The sequence below is a fragment of the Ornithorhynchus anatinus genome, chromosome 20 (assembly GCF_004115215.2).
Source record: "Ornithorhynchus anatinus isolate Pmale09 chromosome 20, mOrnAna1.pri.v4, whole genome shotgun sequence".
In the NCBI taxonomy this organism is placed as follows: Eukaryota; Metazoa; Chordata; class Mammalia; order Monotremata; family Ornithorhynchidae; genus Ornithorhynchus; species Ornithorhynchus anatinus.
In genome coordinates, this window is record NC_041747.1 from 4281932 (window position 1) to 4296946 (window position 15015).

At 44.1% G+C, this 15015-nt stretch overlaps 1 protein-coding gene across 3 annotated transcripts in view; it reads right to left on the reverse strand.

The window, feature by feature from the left end:
* STARD13 (StAR related lipid transfer domain containing 13) overlaps positions 1-15015 on the reverse strand; it is a 245975-nt gene that overhangs the window by 167521 nt on the left and 63439 nt on the right. The window lies entirely within an intron of this gene.

Consider the following 15015-nt stretch of genomic DNA (forward strand, 5'->3'; position numbering starts at 1 on the left):
CATTTCAGCCTAAGGGCTTCAAGTGAGGGAGGAAGAGGTCGCCTTCAACCTTAATACCGGGGTGGTCCCAAAAACCTTCTCTATTAATGAGAGAAGAAAGAGAAGCAGCATGGCCTGCCTAGTGTATAGAGCCCAACACTGGGAGTCAGAAGAACCTGGGTCCTAATCCGGGCTCTGCCACTTGTCTGCTCTGTGACCTGGTTAACTTGTCTGCGCCTCCATTTCCTCACCTGTAAAATGGGGAATATGACTGTGAGCCCCATGTGGGATATGGACTGTGTCCAACCAGAATAGGTTGTATCTACTCTAGCACTCAGGACAGTAAGAGCTTAGTACCAATAATAGTAATGATAATATATTATGATAACCTATCCCAGCACTTAGTACAGTGCCTGGAACGTAGTAAGTGATTAATAAATTAGAAGGGGAAGTAAGGAGGAGGAGTGAGGAGGAGGAGGAGGAGTTGGGGGGAGGAGGGGGAGAAAGGAGGGCTGAGATGGGGGAAGCAAGAGTGAAGGGAATGGGAGGGTCCTGCCTGAAGACTGCCATTGTGAAAATGTGCCCGGCCTGCTCGATAAGCAACGCTGAGAACTAATGTTCTTAAAAGGAGTCCATTTTAAGTGGAAACTGTACTGAAAATTGCAATTGAATCTGGGAAGAAATGCACCTACTGAGGGAATCTGACAGATTAAAAGAGATGTATGGAAATAACCATAACGCACTGTGTAATTGAAAGACCAAATGCATTTTATTGGAAAGTTTACAACCCTTCTGCGTGACCTGGTGATCAATCAAGTCAATAAAAACATTAAGTACCATTGTCCCAATGTGACTAAAAGACTGTGTCAACACCTGCTTTTCTTGAGAAATAAAGAAACCGTTTGTTCACAGTTCCAGCTGTAGGGCTCTGTTCTAATCAGAAGCATCAAGTTGAATCCCAAAGTAAATAAGCTTTTTGATAAAGCTGTGCTTCATCTTACTATTTATTTACTCTGACTTATGTCCATCTGCTGATTTCAAGCACCAAAACACCATCTTCAGTTAGGATCTTTTTTCCTCCAGTTTGACATGTACACACATACGTATGTATGATCAGGGCTTGATAGAGAAAAGAAATACAAAAGGCTAAGCGATGGTAAGCATAGATGCTACCCGTTAGATGATGATGGGCTTTATTAAATGTTCACTCTGTACCAAGCACTGGAGTGGATACCAAATAACTGGCCGTGATCCAGTCCCTGTCCCACACAGGGGTCACGGGTCTATGAGGCCGGAAGAGGAGATAATATCCCCATTTAAAAGATCAGGCAACTGAGGCTTAGAAAAGTTAACAGACTTAAGATCAGACAGCCAGCCAGAACCCAAGCCTCCTAACTCCCAGCGACCCGGCTTTTCTTCTAGTCTCTACCAAATAGTACCTCTTGGAAGGTGCAAACCTGGGTGATGCAATGAGAAGTAGTTAGGCTTAGTTGGTGGAGCACAGGCCAGGGAGTCAGAAGGACCTGGGTTCTAATCCCAGATCTGCCACATTTCTGCTGTGTGGCTGACGTCAGTTGTACCAAACCTGTCCTTTCTGGAAAGGGATTAAAATTTGTGTTGCCACAATGGATGCATCATCCAAGGTCCAAAAGGGCCAGTTCAGTCACGGTGATGAAGGTGGTGGGGCCATGCCCATCTAGCCCCCAGACACTAGTCCACCCAAAGAAAATAGGACCATCTAGACCTTCTTTTTCTTCCTAACACTGGGCTCTGGGGGACTCGGCAAGATAGTGTGCAAACCACTCCCAATGCTGCAAAAAACATCAGGAGTATCTGCCCCGTTGGGGGGCAGGACCCGCCTTTTGCCTTTTAACATCTGGTGCCTGAGTAACGCTCACACCAAATGACAAGAGGCCAGGAAAAGTGACATGACTAGATTTTCCTGGTCAAAGTGTGCAAGTGTGTGAGGGATTCTCCATGTGACCCTCACGTCAATGGCTACAATCATACTGTCAGAAGCACTGTCTCCCAATCAAAGGTGGCGTTCCCTCCTTCCCCATCCCACCCGACTCCTCTTTCTTGGTAAACACCAGCACTCAGGTTCCCAAATCCATTTCTCTCCTTGACATTCCCATCCCTGTAGACAGCACCACCGTCCTCCCTGTCCCACAAGCCCCACAGTCTTGTCATTATTCCCCACTCATCTACTGAACTCACATTTTCAGTCTGCCACCGAATTCTGTCATTTCCATCTCCAAAACGGCACTAAAATTCACCCTTTCCTCTCCATCCAGACTGCTCTTATGCTGATCGAAGCACTTATCCTCTCCTATTTTTCTAAAAAATACTTCTGTTCACATCTCCCCACTCTCCCAGGCACTTAGTATGGTGCTCTGCACACAGTAAGCGCTCAATCAATACGACTGAGTGAATGAATGCATATTCTGATTAGGAAAGAAAAGGATGGGTGTTTCTTCCCCTCTCAACTCTGCCTACCAGCCGGTGGGAGGGCCATAAGCGGTGAAGTGGTCCCAAGGTGGAGAGAAGAAGGGAGAAGCAAGGAAACTGGGTGATTCACACACTTTCACAATCAGATTCGGAATTATGATGAGGTGACTGATTCTTGAATTCAGATTCAAGGTACAAAATATACCTTTAATTACAAAATATACAAAATACAGGGCAGGCCATTCTTCTGGGTCAACGTAATATTTCAACTGTAAAAATTAATTAAACAATGAACTAAATGCCTACTTAGTACTTAAGTGCTTAATACAGTGCTCCGCACACAGTGAACACTCAATAAATACTTGACTTACTCTGTGCCAAGTACTGTGATGAGGGCTGGAGGAGATACAAGATAGATCAGCCATAGTCCCTGGCCCACATGTGGCTTACGGTCTCATAGGTAGCTCAAGAGCTAGTTAAGTGACTTGCCCAAGGTCACGCAGCCAGTCACTGGCAGCGCTGAGACTGAAGTCAAAGTCGACTTTGGGACCTGGCATCATTCCGGGAAGCCACCCTGAAACATCTATATAACATTCTCGTGGAGGTGGGTTTTAGAGATGGAACTACCAAGTCACTGGGAGATTAGTGAATTGTCACAGGACTCCATTCCAGTGCAGAACTCTATCCTACCTTCATGCCTGACTTCTTGCTCATGACTCATTCCTCCACTTGAAAAATCTCCTGCCACAGACTTTGAACAGAGCAGCAAAGGTAATTTGTCACCTTGCTTCGTTTCTAAAGTCAAGTTCTACTGGCAAGCAAAATGGTCCAGGATCTCCCTGAATTCCGGTTCTCGCCCTCTTCTCCCCTCTTCCCCCCCCCACCCTCCTCTTTCTCTTCTTTTCTTTCTCCCTTCTTTCCTCTCTCTTTCTCTCTCTCTCTCACACTCAGAGTTTTGGATCTGATCACCTGTGGAGATGGGAATTCCCTAGAATAATCAAGAGTAGCTATTTACCGGTTAGCTTTCCCGGCAACAACTCATTTACTAGACTGATCGCTGGTTACATTTTAAAATATTTTTGATGCTGTGCTTTTGCGGTCAAAGAGAGATCAGATAGAGTGTCTGAATTGGATTATTTTCTTGGACTCTGTTTACGATTGACATCTGAATTTGTGAATCCAGAAGACAAATTATTAATAGGTCTAGTTCCTAGTCCTACAATTAAAAGCAGAAACAAAACCAAGGTCAAAGAAAAAACTTTCAATGCTGAATGAAACTCTGCTCCTGAAATTATCCAGTCTTTTTAGTTTTCTCATTATGAAATGGGGTTAATTAAATGAATGACAATCCCTGTAAAAATTGGAGCAATGTGAATGAAGAAACATACATCCACAAGCACACTGCCAAATGTTTTCAGTCATCTCTTAGGCTGATCATTTCTAAGTCTCCTCTGTTAGAATGTAAGCTCTGTGGACAGGGCATGTCACTTCTCTATTTTGAACTTACTTCCCCAAGTGCTTAATTCGGTGCATAACACCTAATGTGTGCTCAATACAAACTACTACTGAAGTCTCACATCTCATTATCTGTATCTACATTCTGATTTCCAACATAATAAGAGAATCACAGGGGCAGAGGGAACCTTTTTCCAAGCAGAACTGTAGGTAAAGCACCCCAGAAATACTTGCTAGTTCTGCATAAGTGCTAGAATATGCCGATGCTGAATATTAATGATAATAAAGAAACTATATGGTGCATACATATTACTTTGAATTGGGTTCTGCAGTCTAGTCTAGTGGATCTAGACTGCAAGCTCATTGTAGGCAGGGATTGTATCTGTTTATTATTATATTATACTCTCCCAAGTGCTTAGTAGAGTGCTTTGCGCACAGTAAATGCTCAATAAATATGATAGAATGAATTGGATCTGAAATGATTCAATTTGGCCTCTTCTCCACTACTCAGTGGTAGCGTGCCCCTGCTTGAGCAGGAGTGAAGTATCTGGGAGTTACTCCCTAGAAGCACACTGGAGCCAAAAACGATGTAATTCGCGGGTCACGCCGCAGACTACATCTCCTCCATCAACCGACCAATTAATAGCACCTGTGGAGTGCCTGTGGGCAGAGAGAACAGCAAAGGTCAGCAGGCAGGAACCCTGGCCTCAATAAGCTTCCAGCCTAGCCGGGGAGATGGGCGCGAAAGTTCATGCCCTAGCGATGAGCTTGGGATTCGGGCACAAGTGTGCAGCAGGTCAACCTGGCATTTCCAGTCCCAGGCCCTGCCCGTCAGCCCCTCCCTACCCACATTTCGAGCCCAGGAGCTGGTGAGAGTGGTTACAGGCACCGGATGTCCAGGAAAGGCTTTGAGCTCTCCTCGGCAAATTCCACCTCCCCGTCCCTGACCCTAATAATAATAATAATTGTGGTATTTGTTAAGGGCTTACTATGTGCCAGGTCCTGTACTAAGCGCTGGAGTGGACACAAGGAAATCGGGTTGGACACAATCCCCTTTTCACAGATGAGGTAATTGAGGCACAGAGAAGTGACTTGCTCAAGACCACCCAGCAGACGAGTGGAGGAGTCGACATTGGAACCCATGACCTTCTGAATCCCAGGTCTGTGCTCTATCCACTGCGCAGTCCTGCAGCGCTTGGGTCCGGTGCTGTTCTGTGATGCCGCTCGGCACCCGGAGTAGATTTCCCTTGGCAGCGAGAAGAAAATAATCATGATAATAATTAATAACAGTGGTACCTGTTTAATGCTTACTATGCGTCAAGTAAGCGCTGGGGTAGATCCGACCTAATCAGGAAAACCTACCCCTTTCTTGGAGTGGGTCGCGCCCTTTTTAAATCCACCCTGTGCCCGGGTGTACTGCCAGTGTGACAGGCTGCCAGAGTGAATACGGTCACAGCACTGTCCCATTCTCTCCCTGCCTCTCGGCTCCTGGGGGGGCAAGGGGAAGAAGCCATGTGACCAGCTCATTTTATGCCTAGCCGCAATGCAGACAAACATCATTTTCCTTTTTTTTTTTTCAGCTGAGCCCAACGACCTTCCTGAAAGACTCAAGGATGTTCTGTCTGAAAGGGCTCATTCCACATCTTTCGGCAGGGTTGCTACTCCAGGCAACTAACTGCCTGCTATTTTTATCCGGAATTTGCCACGATTTAGTTGATTGAATGAATAAATCAGGGACACAAAGGTGAAAGAAAATCACTTGCACTCAAAGGTTTTGCATAACAACTCGGATTCGGAGGTACGCTGTACGTGAAACCGCGCTGTAAAAAAACTACACGTAGTGTTTAAATAACCTGTCTTTCTCACCGCCTTTAAGCAAATTATGAGGCAACTGGTCCTTTCCCCCTGTTTCCTCCACTGAATGGCTAACAACACATATTTCAGTCCCCAGGCTAAGTTACTCCTACATTCCTGTGTTCACCGATGCTTTTCCAATGGCTCAGTACCCATACATCTACTTGGCCTTTGTGCTTGAAGTAGATACCAATAACAGTGAGACTCAGTATGTTTATCTGAAAAGCAGGGAGAAGCAGCATAGGTCTAGAAGTCAGAGGACCCGGGTTCTAATCTAGGCTCTGCCAATTGTTTGCTGTGTGACCCTGCTCTGTGCCTCAGTTTCCTCATCTGCAAAAATGGGGATTCAATACTTGTTTTCCCTCCTCCTTAGGCTGCGAGCCCATGTGCGACCTGATGATCTTGTACCTGCCGCAGAGTTTAGAACAGTGCTCCATAAATACAATTATTCAATCACATTTATTGAGCATCTACTATGTGAGGAGGACTGTAGTGAGCACTTGAGAGAATACACTATAACAGAGTTGATAGAGATGTTTCCCTGTCCAAAATGATCTTACAGTTTAGAGGGGGTTATTATTATTATATGATTATTATTACCACAACACGAGTTTTCCTTAATGGAGGGTCCTACAAGAACGCAACCCCTATGTTTTAGAAGAACAGGGGATATAGTTAAATTTACTACTCCAAGCCAAAGTTGAGGATTAAAATATGAGGGATGTGGAATGGAGAGGGCGAGTCAGCAAGGGGTATTTTGGTAGCCAACAACTAAAGGAAAGGAAGCCATTCACCATGGAATGGCATATGACTTATTCAATCTATAAGTACCTTTTGAGGAAACTAAGTGGAACTACAAATGTTTCGGTTTTGGAGAAGGATGGAAGAGAACGAAGGATGATACAGTCAGGCAACTCCTGAGTTTAACTGGAATAAATTAATAGAGGGGTTGATTTTCATTTCTTAAAATGAATTATTCTGAGGGATCTGGACTCAGTCTAGTCCTTTTTTTCTTAATCAAAAATTGTAGTTAAGCCCAAATGTAATTACCAAAAATGCTGCCAGACTGACTTCTATACTAAGCCAATGCCAAAATATAAGTAGATGATTTATAATATTATAACCCTTTATCTCCTCTAAAACTCAAAAGCTTCTTTGGGTTCTAAAATGAAATGGTCCACGTTGGGTACAAAGTGCTATTAACATACCTAGTTTCAGATAGGAGTCCCAGAGGATTTTCAAAATCATTGAGAGCATTCCAATGATTTGTGATATTTCTGACCTTCAAAACAGTGCTTAGGGTATGAGAAAATAATATCAGCGTGTAGCATGACGCTGAACTCTCCAGCCAGAAACGTGAAAATGTCCCAAACGTTTGGAAAAATGTCTGGATGCATAAATTACTTTACAGAGGGAAAACACCCCCAGTGCTCTGTAATGGGAGGAACTTTCTAGAATGCATTCTCCATCTCTGGGAACCTTTACGTGTTCACTATGGGTATTGCAGCTGTGGGCAGAGGTCCAACTGGGTCTCTGAAAAAGCTCAGACAACAACAACAGTAATAACGCTGATAACTGTGGCATTTGTTAAGAGCTTACTACGTGTCAAGCGCTGTGTAAACACACTGGGTAGACACCATATAAGCAGAAGGGACACCGTCTCTACTCCGCATGAGGGTCGAAGTCCAAGTTGGAAGGGAGAATTGAGATTTTATACGGATAAGGAAAGTGATGCTCAGAGAATCAATCAATCAGTGGTATTTACTGAGTACTCACTGTGTGTGCAGAGCGCTTGAGAGAGTACAACACAACAGGGTTGGTAGACATGCTCCCTGCTCTCAGCGAGCTTCAGTCTAGAAAAGATATTAAGGGACTTGACCAAAGTCACCCAGAAGCCAAGTGGAAGAGCCTGGATTAGAAACCAGGTCTCCAAACATAGCTTCTTCCTCAATTCCCCTCAAATGACGCTACTCTCACCACTTCAGATTTGGCATCCCAGTTGGATATGGACACAAGAGAGGCAAGTCTAAACAAAGATAATAATAATAATAATAATAATTATGGCATTTGTTAGGTGCTTACTATGTGCCAAGCACTGTTCTAAGCACTGGGGTAAATACAGGGTAATCAGGTTGCCCCATGTGGGGCTCACAACTTTAATTTCCATTTTATAGATGAGATCACGGAGGCACAGAGAAGTTAAATGACTTGCCCAAGGTCACACAGCTGTCAAGTGGCAGATCTGGGATTAGAACTCTCATCCTCTAACTCCCAAGACCATGCTCTTTCTACTAAGCCATGTCAAAGGGAACGGGAGAAAGGGGAAGCCATGTCATGACTTTTTTTTACAGCACCCTAACTAAGCTGGAGGAAGCCATCTGTTCAGCTATATACTGGACAATCTGGTTTTCAGGCAATCCATCCCCTGTCCAGTCTGCTACGGCACCGGGCTCCTTTACGGTTGAGATTCTCGTGTTCAGCGCCCAGCAACTCTCCACCTCGTGTTCTGCTGCTGAGACCTCCCTCTTCCCCTCCCAAGGAAGGCTGTGGCATCTCTAATCACAGACCCAAGGGTGGGGAAGGCAACACTTCTGGGGCGAGAGTCGGGGGTCATGGGCTGGGTGTCATCCTGGAAAAACACCACGAGGTTTGGACGGACTCTGACTTCTGCCAGATGGTGAGTATGACATCGTTTCATTTGGTTGCGGGCCCAGCACCACACGTGTGATGTCACGTGTCTCTGTGTGCCCTGGATCCTAGCCGGGATACAGGGGTGAGAGGCGGGTTGTAAGAGAGAAGGAAACGGCAGTGAATCATGGCGCTCGGAGGGTCAATCTGTATTACCGTTCAATCCCTGTCACTAAATGATTCGCTCAGTGGTAAACATGTTTACCAGCTCTGTTATGGTCTATTCTTCCAAGCGCTCAGTATAATGCTCTGCACAGAGTAAGCGCTCAATACGATTGAGTGATTGATGGAGCCAGGAGATTCTGGGACACTGTTCTCTTGAACTTGGCCTCACTGAATTGGAAAGAAAAGGAAGGGAAGTGAGGAGGGCTCTTCTTTCACACAGAGATGAGTCAATCCAAGGGATTTATTGAGCACTTAATGTGTGCAGAGCACTGAACTAAGCCCTTGGGAGAGGACAATACGACAGAGTTAGTAGATGCGATCCCTGCCCACATGGAGCTCGGAGTCTACATAGATAGCACAGCTCTCTTTGTTGGTTGGTAGAGGGAGAATTTGCCAAGCAGTGAGAACTGGACACTGGAAAGAATCAGACAGCTCAAACCTCCTTAAAACCCCTAGAAAAATGAATACACACACAAATACACAGTAAAAAGGTCAGGGTTGCAGCCTGAGTTCCCACGTCAAATATTCCAAAATCAACAACGTGGTCTGGTTGAGTGCTATCGAAAGTCGCTCGCCTCGAATTCCCCTGACATGACTCCAGGTCTCTCCACTTCCTGCCCACACTTCCTGCGACTCCCTAACCTCACTCCAAACTTGGCTGGAATGAGTAGTGATGTCAGATATCTTCAGTTTGGTCTTCAGTAGGTCACAAACCTTGATTTAAACATACTCCGGATTGTGAGTAGAGCCAGAAATTGTTTTGTTTTGTCACTTCTTTCCCCGCTGAAAACATGCCAACTACAGAAGATTTAGTCCATCTCCCAAAAGCCACCAACGTTTTTGAGTCCATTTTCTACCTCCTTGCCTATTTTTTTACAGCATTGAGCCATGCGCTATCAAGGTCACAGAATCCACAGACAGCATCGGGCCGTGTACCCCTTAAGCATTTGAGCACCCCAGCCCAACAGTACTTGAGTCTATACTCTTATACTTTACTATTTTCCCTATTTTGACGCCTACCTTGAAGCAGCATGGCCAAGTGGAAAAAGCATGAACCTGAAAGTCAGAAAACCTGGGTTCTAATTCTGGGTCTGCCACTTGTTTGCTGTTGGACCTTGTGCACGTCTCGTCGCTTCTCTGTGCCTAGGTTTCCTCAGCTATTAAATGGGGACTCAATATCTGCTCACCTTTTAAATCTGGGAGCCCCATGTGGGACAAATACTCTGATTAAAGTGTAACTATGCCAACTCTTAGAACAGTCCTCCATATACAGTAAGCATTTAGCAAATACCATTAAACAGTCAAACAAACAAAAAGAGGCATCAGAACATAAAGCGGCCTTGTTTCTGGCTCTAACTGCATGCAACTGGAGAGGAAGCAGGGCCATGTGATGGGAGGGTGAAGTCCAGGGCCTTTGTCACTCCAAGAGGTGGCAGCCACATCTAGGGTATCCAGGGCAGGGGCAGTGATTGGGAACTGGAGAGCTGAGACAGGCTGAATTCTAAGTCGAACCCCTGCGGGGGCGAGAAGCCAAAATGGCCTCATGGAAAGCTTGTGGACCTGGACCAGAAACCCAAACTCTAATCCAGTTCGGCCATTTTTCCAATCGGTGACCTTGGGCAAGGCACTCAAACTCTCCGGGCCTTGGTGTCCTCATCTATAAAATGGGAAGAGGACACCTGTTCTCTCTGCCTCCTTGACTGTGAGGTCTGTGTGGGACAGGGGACTGAGTCAGATCCGATGATCTTGCATCTACCTCAGTGCTTCAAACACAGAAAATGTTCAATAAATAGCACAACTAACCTAATACTTTCATTTCTTATTATTTGAAATTTCTACTTTCCATTTAGCCTCCTGGACCATTCCATGCATCGATACATCAAGCAATATTTATTCAATAGTATTTATTGAGCACTTACTATGTGTAAAGCACTGTACTAAGCACTTGGAATGTACAATTTGGCGACAGATAGAGACAATCCCTGTCCAATGACGAGCTGACCAAGTACTTAATATAGTGCTCAATAATATTGTTTATTGGGCACTATATTAAGTACTTGGAAGAGGTCAATCAAACACATGTGATTCCTACCCTCAAGGAGTTTACAATCGAATGGGAGGAATTTACAATTTAATATTTAATTACCTACATTTATTCATTTAATTGCATTTATTGAGCACTGACTATGTGTAGAGCACACTTGGGAGAATACACTATAACAATAAACAGACACATTCACTGCCTACAACTAGCTTCCAGTCTAGATGGGGGAGAGACAGATATCATTACAAATAAATAAATTACAGATATGTACATAAGTGCAGTGGGGCCGGATGGGGGGGGAGAACAAAGGGAGCAAGTCAGTGCGATGCAGAAAGGGAGTGGAAGAAGAGGATATGGGGGCTCAGTCTGGGAAGGCCTCTTGGAGGAGATGTGTCTTCAAAAAAGCTTTGAAGTGGGAGAGAGTAATTGCCTGCCAGATTTGAGGAGGGAAGGTGTTCCAGACCAGAGGCAGGATGTGGGCTACGGGTCGGCAGCAAGACGGGAGAGATGGAGGCACAGTGAGAAGGTTAGCACTAGAGGAGCGATGTGTCCGGGCTGGGTTGTAGAAGGAGAGTAGAGAGGTGAGATAGAAAGGGACAAGGTGGTGGAGTGCTTTAAAGCCCATGGTGAGGAGTTTTTGTTTGATGTGGAGGTTACCTTCCTAATCCAGAGTGGTGGGAAAGGAAACGTGTGAATGTACTATTCCCGCATGGCTTGGATTCACTCATGCAGATTCAAAAATCCTGAAATTTAGCAAAATAACAATCCCATCTTAAAATGGAAACTAATCAAAAATAACAAGCCATAATATCTATTTCTGCAAAGGCCGGTACACTGAGTCATCTCCACATATTTGAAGTTCCTTTTTTTAAAGCCTCAAGGTCTGTTTAATTTCAATAAAAATAGGTGCTTGTCTTTAGCCTTTAACCCACATTAAATGAGTAAATGGCAGCATAAACCACAGTACAAGAAGTGTGCTTCGCTTGCTGGAAAAATCTGGAATCCCAATAAATTTGGATTCTGTGCGGTGTTACTCTAACACTGACATAAAGTGTTATAATGGAAATAGTCATGGTGAGAGGTTAATTTATCAATTTCAAAGTGCCCTTTTATAATAATATTACTTCCAAATTTTAAAGACTTTCTAAACTTGGAGACGTTTTCCATGAGCATAAATTGTAAAACACTTGCTCTCCTTAGAGTTCTCAAGTGATAACATGTGCAGATATGGCTTTTTCATCACTGATAAACTGAAATCGAAGTCCCAGTTGCTCCAGTCAAAATCAGATAAATGCAAACTTGGAAGGAAATCAATTTAAGTTTTGTATCAAAAAAAAGATGAATTAAAAAAAATCTTACTTGAAATATGACCATCCATTTTGTTCTCCTGAAACATTAATTTTTTTTTAAAGTGCTTGCAAAGCCTCAGCATGAATAATATTAGCCAGCATCAAATGCTCCTGGGACATTCCTTCTAGGAAATTTCTCATGATCCCCTTCCACTTTAAGTAGACTCATGAGAGATAAGGCAGAGAATATGGATATGAATGAACTTTCCTTCCCTATTACCGCTACACGAGTTACTAAAAAACAAAAATCCAAGCCTATGGGGTTGGGTGGGGGGGCAGAGGGAGAGAGGAAGAGAGTGGAAGAGAAATGAAGGGTGGTAGGGAGGAAAGGAGGAAGGGGAAAAGGGAGGGAGGAAAATATTAAAAGAAAATTCAGCACAAATTAAAGAAAATCTCAGCAATAAAATGGGGGGGGGGAGTTAAGCAAGGAGATAGAAGCTGTTAAAAAGGCATCATGAAATGACCTGAAAGGCATGATCATCAGTAATGTCACAAGAAAATGGAAATAGCAACAGATGAGACGAGAATAAGAAGACAGAATGGAGTACGGTGAGAGAGGCAGAAAGATGGGGAGAGAGAAAGCAGGGAAAAAGAACAGTCACAGAGGACAAGGACAGTGGGAAGAGCAGAGGGGTAAAGGGAGACATAATACTGCGAGTTAGAGGGAAAAGAAACACAGACAGAAAGACGCCAAAAACTTGTGAGGAACTGGTGATTTCGTTATTCTTTGATAAACTAATATCCAGAGCTAAGCTTTACAAATCTAGTCTCTTTACCCACAAGAGACTCTATTTGTCCTGAGCTCGCCTTCTACCTGGACCTGTCTCTAGCCTGTCCCACCTCAGCTCCCTGGCTCATAATGTTACTCCAGCCTGGAAGTCCCTCCCTCCCCAAATCTGACAGCAGAGCTCCCCCTTCATTCAAAGCCCTCCGCCATCCCTCTTCCTTCAACAAGCCTTCTCCAGTTAATTCTCAGCACCCCAGATTTTATGAACACATCAGCCGTTTCTAGCACTTATATACTTATTTATACCCATCTTCGGCATTTAGATATTTAGATATATTCATTCAACTCTACAGGCAATCATTTATATCGACTCTGCTCTTTGTAAACACGTTTTGGTCTTCCCACTAGACTGGCATATCTCTGGGGGCAGGAAATGCGTCGTTTTCTTGTTCTGTACATCCCAAGCGCTTAGTAGAGTACAGTGGTCAGCAAACACCATTCCTACAGCTCTTATGCCCGAAAGTAGTGCAAGCTCATTATGGACGGGGATCGTGCCTGCAAATTCTGTTATATTGTACTCTCCCAAACGCTTAAGGCAATACTCTGTACATAATAAGTACTCAATAAATACGATCGATCGATTGATTGATGAATCCTTTGAGAGAAAGACACCAAGAATTCTGTTTGCTTTTATCATTTTAAGTCCTCCGATATATACTGTCTCATGGGAGGAATTACTGCTTTTTCACTAAAAAGGATACCCCACTCTAGCGCTCTGCACACAGTAAGCACTCAATAATACCACTGATTGATTGACTGATTGTTATATGTAGAACAAGCATCTGCAGATAATACCAGCATACAAATGTGGCCTTTCCTACAAAGGATTACTTTGAAAGCAACACAGAAACACTTTTTTTTAAAAAGGACGGTAATTATTTCCTTAATTTATATGGCAAGCAAGTGAACCAGAGATCGATATCTTTTTAACCTAACCGCTTAGTGTGAAAAATTGATTTTTTTTCTTATTTGTAAGTGGAAATGGCAAATAAATATATCATAGTCTAGCTCTCCCAGAATGACGTACAAATACATGAATACAGGGGGTCAGTCTCAATGGACTCTCCAGGCCAGCAGTCCACTGCTCACGAAGATCACGGGACGCTTGGCAGAACACTGTGAGGGTTGCCTTCGCTGACATCGATCCTAATGTTTAGCGATGTCAGATCAAATATCCCTAACTCTTCCCCTCTACCGACGTTAGCTAAATGGTACATGCGGGAAAATTTAGGCTAACAATAGCTTGAGATGTTGAGTGATTCACTTGATACCCTATACTGAAAATGGCTTGATGATCTTCAGAATGATTTCCCCCCAAAAGCAATGTTTCTCTTGATTTTTTTTCCCCCCTGCATGACTTTCTTTTGAAATGCTCAATCTCTGGGAATTTATTTGGGGATGAAGAGCTGGGAAACACATTCTTGGACTCTTAGTACACACCCACTCTTAGCATTTCTGTATGGATCCTACTATTTAAATGCTTACTCATGTAAACATCCATTTTTCTTTTCTCTTCTTCTTTGGGTGTGTGTGCCCAGCTAGACTGTAAAGTCCTTCAGGGTACAGATGATGTCTATTAAGTCTGTGGTATTCTCCAAAGCACTCTGTACAGTGCTCTGCACATAATAGGGCTCTATGAGTATGACTAATAATTGACAGATTGGCTGGCACTAAAGAAGAAAACAGGAATAAAATCAAGGTTCTTTGAGAGGGTGTGTGGGAGGATTAATGGGAGAAAAAAGCATGTGGTTGTATCTGAATGTTTCCCCATTATTTGGGAGGAGAGCTGCATGCTTGTCTGCAGAAAAGTCCAACTGGAAAATCCTCACGAGCAATGGCTTGTCAATCAATTTTGTGTGTGTCCCAGCGGGAGTGCTTTATCACTTTTATGAGGCCACTGAAAGCACACAATGAGAAAACAACTAATTATTGAGAGATGAATCACCCTCCCACTAAAGGAGTTGGAAACACAGCAGACGGGTAATAGAGGTGGCCCAGCTAGAGGCCTCAGTGGCAACAACTGGGCGTAACCAATCACTACTGACAAAGGTTGGTGATACGAGACGACAGGCAACTCGACGTGGCTACCTAGAAAGAGCACAGGCCTGGGAGTCAGAGGACCTGGCTTCTCATCCCGTCTCCGACACCTGCCTGCTCTGTGACGATGGCCAAGTGATTAACTTGCCCAGAGAAGCGGCATGGCCTAGTGGAAAAAGCACAGGCCTGGGATTCGGAGGACCTGGGTC